This window comes from Pantherophis guttatus, chromosome 10 (genome assembly GCF_059756535.1).
Source record: "Pantherophis guttatus breed Tessera chromosome 10, ASM5975653v1, whole genome shotgun sequence".
Classification (NCBI taxonomy): domain Eukaryota; kingdom Metazoa; phylum Chordata; class Lepidosauria; order Squamata; family Colubridae; genus Pantherophis; species Pantherophis guttatus.
The window spans coordinates 20,284,430-20,296,467 of NC_142072.1; the positions used below are offsets into that span (position 1 = coordinate 20,284,430).

The 12,038-nt window shown below is 44.3% G+C and overlaps 1 long non-coding RNA gene across 1 annotated transcript; it reads left to right on the forward strand.

The window, feature by feature from the left end:
* The first annotated feature begins 648 nt into the window (after positions 1-648).
* Positions 649-9,516, forward strand: LOC148112417 (uncharacterized). Its single transcript, XR_015729502.1, has 2 exons — positions 649-921; positions 5,825-9,516. It is a non-coding gene; the product is annotated as an uncharacterized LOC148112417 (long non-coding RNA).
* The last annotated feature ends 2,522 nt before the right edge of the window (positions 9,517-12,038 follow it).

Here is a 12,038-nt window from a genome sequence, read left to right on the forward strand (position 1 = left end):
TTGAAATGATCTATCATACGTGATCCCTGGCTAGTTTGAGAGACAACTTTCACAGGTTTTTGAATAAATGGATTTCTGAAACCACGTGAGACATTTTCTATTTATTCTCTGATCAGCTCCAAAATAAAAATTATTGCTTAGCATGACACACCCTGTTTTTCTGTCTCCTTTAAGGAGGGAGGGCCTTTTCTATTCTATTCTCCTATTATAAACTGAGGGGAGCGGAGGGGAGGGGAGAGGGGAAGAGAAGAGGGGGAGAGGAGAGGAGAGGAGAGGAGAGGAGAGGAGAGAAGAGAGGAGAAGAGGGGAGGGGAAGAGAAGAGAGGAGAGGAGAGGAGAAGAGGGGAAAAGAAGAGAAGAGAAGAGAGGAGAGGAGAGGGGAGGGGAGGGGAGGGGAGGGGAAGAGGAGAGGAGAGGAGAGGAGAGGAGAGGAGAGAAGAGAAGAGAAGAGAAGAGAAGAGAAGAGAAGAGAAGAGAAGAGAAGAGAAGAGAAGAGGGGGAGAGAAGAGAAGAGAAGAGAAGAGAAGAGAAGAGAAGAGAAGAGAAGAGAAGAGAAGAGAAGAGAAGAAGGGAGGGGAGGGGAGGGGAGGGGAGGGGAAGAGAAGAGAAGAGGGGAAGAGAAGAGGGGAGGGGAGGGGAAGAGAAGAGAGGAGAGAAGAGGAGAAGAGAAGAGAAGAGGGGAAAAGAAGAGAGGAGAGGAGAGGAGAGGAGAGGAGAGGAGAGGAGAAGAGAAGAGACGAGACGAGAAGAGAAGAGAAGAGAAGAGAAGAGAAGAGAAGAGAAGAGACGAGACGAGACGAGACGAGACGAGACGAGACGAGACGAGAAGAGAAGAGAAGAGAAGAGAAGAGAAGAGAAGAGAAGAGAAGAGACGAGACACGGGTCCAGTGCCATCTCCAAACTGAAAAAGAAAAAAAGCAGGTTCTGTTGACTTTCACTGCTATGCTTCTCACTGGTTTTCTGAAGTTTTGCCTGTACAGGTAGTCCTTGATTTATGACCACAATTGAGCCAAAAGTTTCCATTCCTAAGCAAGACAGTTGTTAAGTGAGTTTTGCCTCCTTTCACAACCTTTCTTGCCGCAGTTGTTAAGTAAATCACTGCAGTTGTGACTAACCAACTTAATAACATGGTTGTTAACTGATTCTAGCTTCCCCTTTGATTTTGCTTGTCAAGGTGGTTGCAAAAAGTGATCAATAACTCCAGGACACTGCAACCGTCATAAATACATGCCAGTTGCCAAGCGCCTGAATTTTGATCACATGAACTCAGGGACACTGTAATGGTCCTAAGTGTGAAAAATAAGTCAGTGCTATTACTAAATGAATGGGTGTAAATCGAGGACTTCCTATATTCCTAAAGTCTTGAAGCTTAGCTAGGTTGGTTGGTGGATGGGTATCATCCAAGCATCTCTTACCAGAACACACTGAATCTAGAAAACATACCCAGCTTTTGGAACTCACAATTATGACTATAGCTTATCTCTAACCAGATAAACGGATAACCAGTGGCTCAGTGGCTAAGACGCTGAGCTTGTCGATCAAAAGGTTGGCAGTTCAGTGGTTCGAATCCCTAGTGCCGCGTAACAGGGTGAGTTCCCGTTACTTGTCCCAGCTTCTGCCAACCTAGCTGTTTGAAGCTTGCACATCAAAAATGCAAGTAGAAAAATAGGGACCACCTTTGGTGGGAAGGTAACAATGTTCCGTGCACCTTTGGCATTGAATCATGCTGGCCACATGACCACGGAGATGTCTTTGGACAGCGCTGGCTCTTTGGCTTTGAAACGGAGATGAGCACCGCCCCCTAGTGTCGGGAACGGCTAGCACATATGTGCCTTCACCTTTACCTTTTTAACGGGATACCAATGCATCCATTTCATTTAAACAACCATTTGAAATTCTGCTCTGAGGGGTCTGGCATTTGGATTTTACTTTGCAAAGGAGGTGGGGCTTTTTTAAAAAAAATCCATACCACCCCTTGCTCACCTCAAACTCTCCCTCCCCTCCCCACAACAAATACAAGCCCTTCAACAAATCCGTGATCCCTCGTTGTTCCCCATTTCCACATCAGAAGCCAGAGTCATAATTGTCCTTTCCCATTATTAATATACTCTGAAGGTTCCCTTTCTGTGCCTTAATGAGATTAGTGTTATTTCTATGCATTGCTGGAGCAGGAGAGAAAGGCTGGGGGAGGAAGCGAGCCTGTCTGATCTGTTAACTAAAGGGTGCTAATCTTTTTCGGGCTGTAGCTCTCCCCATTCCCATCGCCTGAGGATAAAAAGAGTGGTGGGGGGGGGAAGAGCTGGTTGAATCAATTAAAGAGAGAGCAGATTAGGCTTCTTGGTCACTCTCTGTGTAGAGAACAGAGTCACCCATTTCTGAAAACAAACAGCCAGTAGGTCTTTCTGGAGTGTCAAAATGCCTTAAGGCTGATGGGAGACAAGAGAGCAGATTTCGGTTTGGAAGCTCAGCTCAGCTTTGCAAGGCAGTTCATCTTCTTGGAGAAACCAGAAGCTGCAATCTTCAACTTTTTTTAAAAAAAAAAAAAGCACAATGGTCCATCAATAGAGGCTTAGCTTGATTCTAAAGGCTGGTTGCACTCATCCTCCCTGGTAGCTTTCTGGACTGAACTCTGACCATTGAAGGAAGCTTTCGGGAGAGATAGAGGGGGAACTGGGTTTAGTCTGCCCATGAATGCAATCTTATTTAACTCTGCATTTTCAAGTCAAAACGCAAGTCAACCACGCGGATTTCACTCCAAATTCACAATTCTATGGCTCGCACAATTCCGTTTAGCAAAACGTGGAAAAGAAGGTATAAGAGAATAAATACAAACAGAGAGCCAATTTGGTCTGGTGGTTAAGGCATCAGGCTACAAACCAGGAGACTATGAGTTCTAGTCCTGCCTTAGCTATGAAAGCCAACTGGGTGTCTTGGGGTCAGTCGCTTTCTGTCAGCCCAATCCACCTCAAAGGATTGTTGTTGTGCGGGAAATTGGAGAAAGAAGGACTACCGGGCATTTTCGCTACCCTGAGTTACTTACACAGTGATAAAGGTGGGATAAAAATCAAATCAATAAATATCCGAGATCCAAAGAGCTATGAACAAAGTGTTTCAGAATGGCTTATATCACAGAAAAAAAAAATAAGTAATTGGAAAACCATTTTTGCAAACTTCAAACAAAAAAGCACAGGTAGGCAGAAACGTGCATCAAGGTAACAGGCAATTTTTGCTGCAAACTTTAAACAAACATTCAAATTCAACAAACTAAACTTCATGTATTTCCAGAAATAAGTAATCAAGATTGATGAATTTTTCTATGGTGCAACAATCTGTTCTTTTTTTAAAAAAACAGTGTAAATAATGAGGCAATTTTTAATTAAAACCAAGTGAATATGCAAGTAGCTTAACCCTGATTTTTCCTCTGCAAAATAACAATTTTATTACAAACCACGGGATATGATATGTAGGAAGACTCTTCAATCTAATCCTCTGCACACATTCTGTGGTTTTAGACAAAAGAAGGAAAATTACTGGCCTGCCAATTGTTTGGGTTCAGTTTAGGATCCATTTATAGATTTTTTAAAAAAACAGGAATGTTTAAGGGTCCTGAGATGATATTTTGCGAAGATTTAAAGGTGATTGGATGGAGGCAAAAAAGGGAATCTACCCCTCATCGTCAAAAGTTAGTACTTGGAAAATGACCAGCAGACCTACCAATTAGCTTCCCCTATTATGGTGCAAGGGATCTACCATATTTTTGTTTACATTACACCAATGATTTTTCTACTTTTCTTCTTTTACATATAAACAAACATATACAATACCAATATTATACCAATATAATTCTCTTCTGGAAAAGAATTGAATGCATTAGGGGGGGAGAGCAATTGTAAGGTGCCTGCCCTGTATTATTTCAGGGACCAGAAGATACTTACTGATCAGAGGTGGTATTCAGTCAGTTCGCATCAGTTCGCGTGACCCGTTGGCGGAAATTTGGCCAAGGTCGCCGAACCGGTAGCGATGGCTGGCTGGCCATGCCCCTGGACCGGTCCCCCAGGTCGCTGCTAGCAGTTCAAAAGCACGTAAAAAATGCAAGTAGAAAAATAGGGACCACCTTTGGTGGGAAGGTAACATTGTTCTGTGCACCTTTGGTGTTTAGTCCTATCAGCCACATGACCACGGAGACGTCTTCGGTCAGTGTTGACTCTTCGGCTTTGAAACTGAGATGAGCACCGCCCCCTAGAGTCGGGAACAACTAGCACATATGTGTGAGAAGAACCTTTACCTTTACCTTTAATCTCTGGTTTCCAGCAGAAACACCATAAATGTCAGGCATAAAGAATCTGGACCATTGATTAGCTGCAGCATAGAAGATTTACTCAGACCTATAGACAAAAATCTGGTCTAAACTGATACCAGATAAGGGTCAACAGAATTCAGGAGGGTGGACTTGGAATTCAAGAACTCTAAACTGATGACAGACTTAACTCCACCCTTCAAGCTCTGCCTCCTCTTCTCCTACATCAGTCATGGTCACTGTCTGTGGGATGCTGCAAATGGCCATAAATGCAGGCCAGTTGCCAAGCATCCATAATGTAGTGATCTGACCATTGGAACTTCGAATCCAGATCATAAACAGTTTTTTGGGGGGTCTGTTGTAATTTTGAACAGTTGCTAAGTGATTGATCGCAAGTTGAGGGGTACCTGTATTCTGGCACAACCCAGAATGACTTTTCTGGGGAGTCCATGTTAATAAATGCATGGATATGTGTTGCTATTTGTCAAGAGGAAAAATATAATCCAGCTACTATCAGAAAATAGCGAAAATTCGAAAAGGAACATTTCAGCTCCAGTGCCTACCTGAGGTGTGATTCAATGGTGGGTTGCCCCTGGTTTGGACCGGTTGTATAGAACCGGTAGCAAAACCGGTGGGAGGCTCCGCCCACCGACCCCGACGTCATCAGGAAGCTTCTGCACATGCTGGCGCGCGGCTCCATTGCGAACTGGTAGTAAAGGTAAGTAGAACCCACCCCTGGTGTATATGCAGGGTTGTAAGTACTTTGAGGGGAGAGCCCTAACTTCAAATAGTCAGTAAGTGACTGTAAAGGGAGGACTACTTGTACTCAAAGGAGAAATATAGTTTCAGGTGTCCTACAAAAAGTTATACAGAGGTGGAAAAACCTTCACTTTGGAGCAGTGGTGGAATTCAAATTTTTTTTATTACTGGTTCTGTGGGTGTGGTCTGGTGGGCATGGCAGGGGAAGGATACTGCAAAATCCCCATTCCCTCCCCACTCCTGGGGGAAGGGTATTGCAAAATCTCCATTCCCACCCCACTCTGGGGCCAGCCAGAGGTGGCATTTGCCGGTTCTCCGAACTATTCAAAATTTCCACTACCGGTTCTCCAGAACAGGGGTCTCCAACCTTGGCCACTTTAAGCCTGGAGGACTTCTGGGAGTTGAAGTCCTCCAGGTTTAAAATGGCCAAGGTTGGAGACCCCTGCTCCAGAACCTGTCAGAACCTGCTGAATGGCACCCCTGCTTTGGGGGATTCCCTTCCTTTGCCCCGTCGTTAAAGACTCTCTGCTCGCTTCCCTTTTAGACGTGATCAAAATCACTTCACCAAAACAAAGCAACATGTGCCCGTGTATTTATAAATACCCCCCTCCGGCTACAAGAAGTGTGCCTAATTTTGCCTTATTGCCAATTCGTTTCTGCTCGCCTTGATTTGTTCTCTTACATGGGCTGTGAGGTGATAAGCATGTGCTGCTTTCAAACAGATGAAAGCTAAAATTGCAGATGATTTCTTTTTTTTCCCCTTTTCAGTACAGAACAGCACCTCTTATCCTCTGTGGGCAGGAAGCGCTGCCTCAATTCCGAAGATGCCGGAGGGGAAATGAATATCCTAAGCTTCCATCCAGTCCCTTCGGTACCTTCCATTCTGCCAGCCCCAGAGTTTGCTGCTCTTCATTATCATGTGTTGGTGGATTAGTGAGCCAACTCTGAACTTCCCTTTGTCCTACTCCATTGTTGAGCATTTTGCTCGCCTCCATTTAAAAACTCCATCCCCGTCTTGTTTCCTTTAAAAAGAAAAATAAATTAAAAAAGGAAAATAAAGGAAAATAGGCTGAACTGGGCTGGGCAGAAGGTTGGATGCAAAAGAAAAAGAAAGAAAGAGAGAGAGAGAGAGAAGAAGGAGGAGGAGAGGCTTCGTAGAAGAATTCAGACTGCAGCTGCCTCATTTCCTAGGGTGCCCGATGGACACTCAACCGCCTTACAAGCTCCGTGTGAGTGTATGTGAGTGCGTAGGAACAATACACCTGCTTTGGATCGAGCTGATCACTTTCACGCCTGTTGGGATTAGAGACTTTAAGTGTCGTTCTAAATTGGGTGGATAAACAGTCTTGTGAAAACTTGTTAGTGCCGCTAAAAGGAAGCTTAGCCTTCGTGCTTGATTTTTATTGACAGACTGAATTTGAGGAGGGGTTAGGCTTCATTCAAAGGACTCCATTGACAAGCTGGGCCTTTTGTCTCTCGACGCGGAGTGTGAAGATCCCGAAACAAGGGCCAAGTTAAGCTCCGTTTTCACCCATGATTAGCTGCAGGAAGATACAAAGACCACCAGGCCCCACCAGGTCAAGCTACTCCAGCTTCAAATAACACTCCTTCTGGCTTTTGCTCACTGTTCTTCAGGGGGTCTGTTCATTCTAATTCTTTGTCCCCCTGTGTCTGAGGAAGGAGGCTGGCCAAGAAAGCAGGGGTGAAATCCAGCAGGTTCTGACAGGTTCTGGAGAACCGGTAACGGAAATTTCAAGCAGTTCGGAGAACCGGTAGTAAATACCACCTCTGGCTGGGCTCAGAGTGGAGTGGGAATGGAGATTTTGCAATATCCTTCCCCCAGGAGTGGGGAGGGAATGGGGATTTTGCAGTATCCTTCCCCTGAAGTGGGGTGGGAATGGAGGTTTTGCAGTATCCTTCCCCTGACATGCCCATCAAGCCACGCCCACCAGTGGTGTGTTGCCCCCGGTTCGGACCGGTTCACAAGAACTGGTAGTAAAACTGGTGGGAGGCTCTGCCCACTGACCCGGATGTTATCATAGGCGATCTGCACATGCGCTTCTGTGCATACGCAGAAGAGAGCGCACGCGGGCACGATGCAAACCGGTAGTAAAGGTAAGTAGAACCCACCCCTGACGCCCACCAAGGCAGGCCACGCCCACAGAACCGGTAGTAAAAAAATTTGGATTTCACCACTGCAAGAAAGTAAAGATCGTATGTATCTGTGGGCATGCATGCATGCATGTATGAATATACCGCCTTTATTATTTATGCAAACAACTCCAGGTGGCAAACATATCCAACACACCTTCCTCCTCCTATTTTCTCCACAACAACCCTGTGAAGTGGATTGGGCTGAGAGAGAGAGAGACTAGCTCAATCACCCAGCTGGCTTTCATGGCTACGGTGGGACTAGAACTCACCATCTCCTGCTTTTTAGCCTGTTGCTTAAGCAATAAACCAAAATGCCTCTAAACTAGACCAAACTAGTAACCAGCTGTGCAATCCCAGGGCCCAACTTTAGGGAACACAAGGACCTACGCAGTGGTGGGTTTCAAATTTTTTTGCTACCGGTTCTGTGGGTGTGGCTTGGTGGGCGTGGCATGACTTGGTGGGCATGGCTTGGTGGGCGTGGCAGGGGAAGGATACTGTAAAATCCCCATTCCCTCCCCACTCCAGGGGAAGGTACTGCAAAATCCCCATTTCCTCCCGATCAGCTGGGACTCAGGAGGCAGATAGGGACAGGGCCAGTCAGAGGTGGTATTTACCGGTTCTCCGAACTACTCAAAATTTCCGCTACCGGTTCTCCAGAACTGGTCAGAACCTGCTGAAACCCACCTCTGGACCTACGGCCCTGTTTCTTACTATGCCCATAATATGAAGGTTCACCTCTTCAAGTCAGTACAGACATCTGAAATGTAGTTTAAATGTTAAAACACACATTTTTCCTGCCTTTTTTTTTTTTAAGTGTGTGTTAGGGAAAAGTGTGCACAAAAGTGCTATGTTAATGAAAACAATGTACAAAAGTGCATTTAGTCGAGCACCTGGTTGGGGAAGAATAAAGAATTGATATCTCAGGCAAGATTAGAAGCAGAAGCGTTTACATGTTGGGAAAACATCTCTACTTGGCATCTCTTTGAATTTGTGAATGTGACAATGAGAAATAGCATAAATGAATAAATGACTGCCCAATGTATACCTTTTTTTTAAAAAAAAAGGAAATTATCAAATGCCTAGAATCACGCTTGAGAACTTTGCAAAATAATGAAAACCAAGAGAAACAGAAATCAAAAGCAGTTGCCTCTTGCCTATAATCTTCAAGTTACATGATTGCTTCAGTACATAGGTTTTCTATTCATTTATTTTTCAGAAGTCTTCAAATGCACCTAAATCAGCCTGTTTCTTAGGCTTAGCAATTTTAAGTTGTGTGGACTTCAACTCCTAGAATTCTCCAGCCAGCATGCCTATTGGGGCATTCTGGGAGTTTGAGTCTATGTGTGCTGGCTAGGACATTCTGGGAGTTGAAATCTATACATGCCAGCTAGGGGAATCTGGGAGCTGAAGTCCATACATCTTAAACTTTCCAAGTTTAAGAAATACTGTCCTAGAGCAAAGAAACTTACACCAGGTCATGCCACAGAATAACCAGAGGTTATTCAGACATGAAGGCTGTAACGCTGCCACATTTTCATTTGACTGCTGGCTCCTTGAAGCTTTGAAAGTCCTGTTTTCCTCCTCTCTGAAGATTCTACCTCAGCCATAGGACATGTCATAACAAGAGCAGAGTCTTAAAGGTGGGACTTCATCAAGAGTTGCTGGTAGATGAAAGTGAACCCCTGGGGCAAAGTTTCTTTGGAAATTACCCCATTGACTCATCCCTCCCCAAAGCAGCTGACAATAAACAAAGCAATTAAAAGTTGGATCTGCCAACACAGGTTATTTGTTGTTGGGGAATGGAGAGCCATTAGAGGGAGAGAGTTAAAAAAAAATTCCAGGAAAAAAACTTGTATCCCCAATAAGAATACTGTACGGGAGCCAATCTGGGGCCTATAAACAGGACCTCGCCTAGGTATAGTCAGAGTTCTTTCTGCATTTCATGTATATTTTTCATTCTAGAAGATCAATGTTTTTGATTGGGCTGGGGAATTCTGGGAGTTGAAGTCCACACATCTTAAAGTTGCCAAGTTTGAAAAACACTGATCTCGTTCGGGCCTGTCAAACAGGCTGGATGTGTCACACGCAGGCCACGCCCACCCCGGCTCCGCAAAGGCAAAAAAGTCACGATACGTCATGTGACGTGGTCGAGTTTGACACCCGTGATCTAGATTCTAATTTAGAAGCCAAGATGGCAGCCAGAACCATAATCAAAGCCTCATTCCTCTTTTATCTGCATTATATGACCCTCTGTGAGAATGTCACTATTTTGTTTGAACAGTTTCACATTATTATTATTACTATTATTGTTGTTGTTGTTGTTATTCAGAGAAGAAGTACTTTCTACTCTGTGTTATATAAGTAAAACCTAGGAAGGATCAGTCAGCAAATCTAGTTTATAATTAGTACCATGTTTCCCCGAAAATAAGACCCTGTCTTATATTTTTTTGAACCCTGAAATAAGCGCTTGGCCTTATTGCCATGTGCTCAAAAGCCCGATTGGGCCTATTATCAGGGGGTGTCTTATTTTGGGGGAAACAGGGCAGTGATAGCAGCAACCGCAGCTATATGTTAATAGCAGCAGCTATATATCTCATTTCCCACCATTTGCATGGTGACTTACAGGCCAAGCAAATAGCATGTATAGCAACATCAAAAGAACAATAATCATTGTATCTCTTAACATCAATACACCATTTTTTAATGTATGATGCAAACAGCCTTCATGTCCTTCCTATAGAGCAGTGGTGGTGCAGTGGTTAGAATGCAGTATTGCAGGCTAATTCTGCTGACTACCAGGAGTTTGATCCTAACCGGCTCAAGGATGACTCAGCCTTCCATCCTTCCGAGGTGGGTGAAATGAGGACCCAGATTGTTGGGGGCAATAGGCTGACTCTGTAAAACCATTTAGAGAGGGTTGCAAAACACTGTGAAGTGCTAATATGCCTAATAAGTCTACTGCTATAAAGACAAATGGGACAAACTACAGGTAGTCCTTGACTTACAACAATTCACTTAGCAACCATTCAATTCAGTACAACGGCACTGAAAAAAGTAACTTACTGCGGATCCTCACACTTACAGTCATCAAAACCAGGGGTGAAATGCTCCTGGTTCAGACCGGATCTGCTGATCCGGTACCAATGGCAGCGGGTGGTTCGGAGAACCAGTAGCAAAAATCCCTGCCACACACACCCCCACCCCCACCCGGCCATGCCCACACAATCGCCCGGTCACCTGCTTGCCGCTTCTTTTAAAAAATGCTTTTAAAAGGTTAAAAAAAGGCTCTGACGATCCCAGCTGAAGCGTGCCATCGTCAGAGCCTCTGTTTTTTTACTTTTAAAAGCATTTTTTTTACAACCTATTTGGCCAAATAAGTTGTAAAAAAATGCTTTTAAAAGGAGAAAAAAAGATTGCGTGCCACAGCTGATCACCCCCCGCGCATGCTGTTTTACTTACCCCATGCCTTCTTTTGGCGTGCACCTCACATTTGATATGCACGCATGCACAGCCAGGAAACTGGTAGTAAACCGGTTCAGATTTCACCACTGATCAAACATTCCCACAATCCTAGGATCAAAATTTGGGTGCTTGACAACCCGCATGTATTTATGAAGCTTGCCGTGTCCTGAGGTCATGTGGTCGCCATTTCTGACCTTCCCATCTGGTTTCCAACAAACAAAGTCAATAGGGGAAATCTGGATTTGCTTAACGACCACGTGATTCATTTAACAACTGTAGTGATTCACTTAACCATGGCAAAAAAGGTTGCAAAACTGGGCTTGACTCCCTTAAGTGCTTGGCTCGGCAATGGAAATTCTGGTCCCGATTGCAGTGGTAAGTTGAGGACTACTTGGAAGCAGAAATAAATTAATGAGAACAAAGTTGACAAAAAGGACAAAGTCATATCATAAGATCTCAGCCTCCTGAGATTTGCCAATCTATGGCAAATCTCAAATATGTCCATTTTGAGAAAAAGAGACAGCAACACTGATATGAGAAGGCTGAATACCCAGACCTCAAAAGATTGCTTTCATGGGTGTCTCTGAATGTCCCTCAGCATACAGGAAATTTGTGAAGAACTATATTAGAATAACAGAGTTGGAAGGGACCTTGGAGGTCTTCTAGTCCAACCCCCTGCCTAGGCAGGAAACCCAACACCACTTCAGACAAATGGTTATCCAAACTCTTGTTTAAAACTTCCAGTGTTGGAGCATTCACAACTTCTGGAGGCAAGTTGTTCCACTGATTAATTGTTCTAACTGTCAGGAAATTCCTCCCTTAGTTCTAAGTTGCTTCTCTCCTTGATTAGTTTCCACCCATTGCTTCTTGTTCTGCCCTCAGGTGCTTTGGAGACTCCCTCTTCTTTGTGGCAACCCCTGAGATATCGGAACACTGCTATTATGTCTCTCTTTGTCCTTCTTTTCATAAGACTAGAAATACCCATTTCCTGCAACCGTTCTCCACATGTTTTAGCCTCCAGTCCCCTAATCATCTTTGTTGCTCTTCTCTGCACTCTTTTTAGAGTCTCAACATCTTTTTTTACATCGTGGCGACCAAAGATCTCAACACACACAACCAATTTTCAACACAATTGTTTGCTGAACAGACACACGCAATCTTTCTCGCATATAACCTCCACGACCAACCTATCTCCTACTCTGGGTCATCCCGATTAAAATCCTACATCCGTTGAGCCACTTTTTGTATTCTGATGAACTGACCTGCAGCTCACAAAAGCTGGCGCCTTTTAGTAACATTTCTTAGTTGGAAAAGAGGCTACCAGACAGACCCTTCTGATTTTGGGCCAGCCTAAACTACCTGGCTC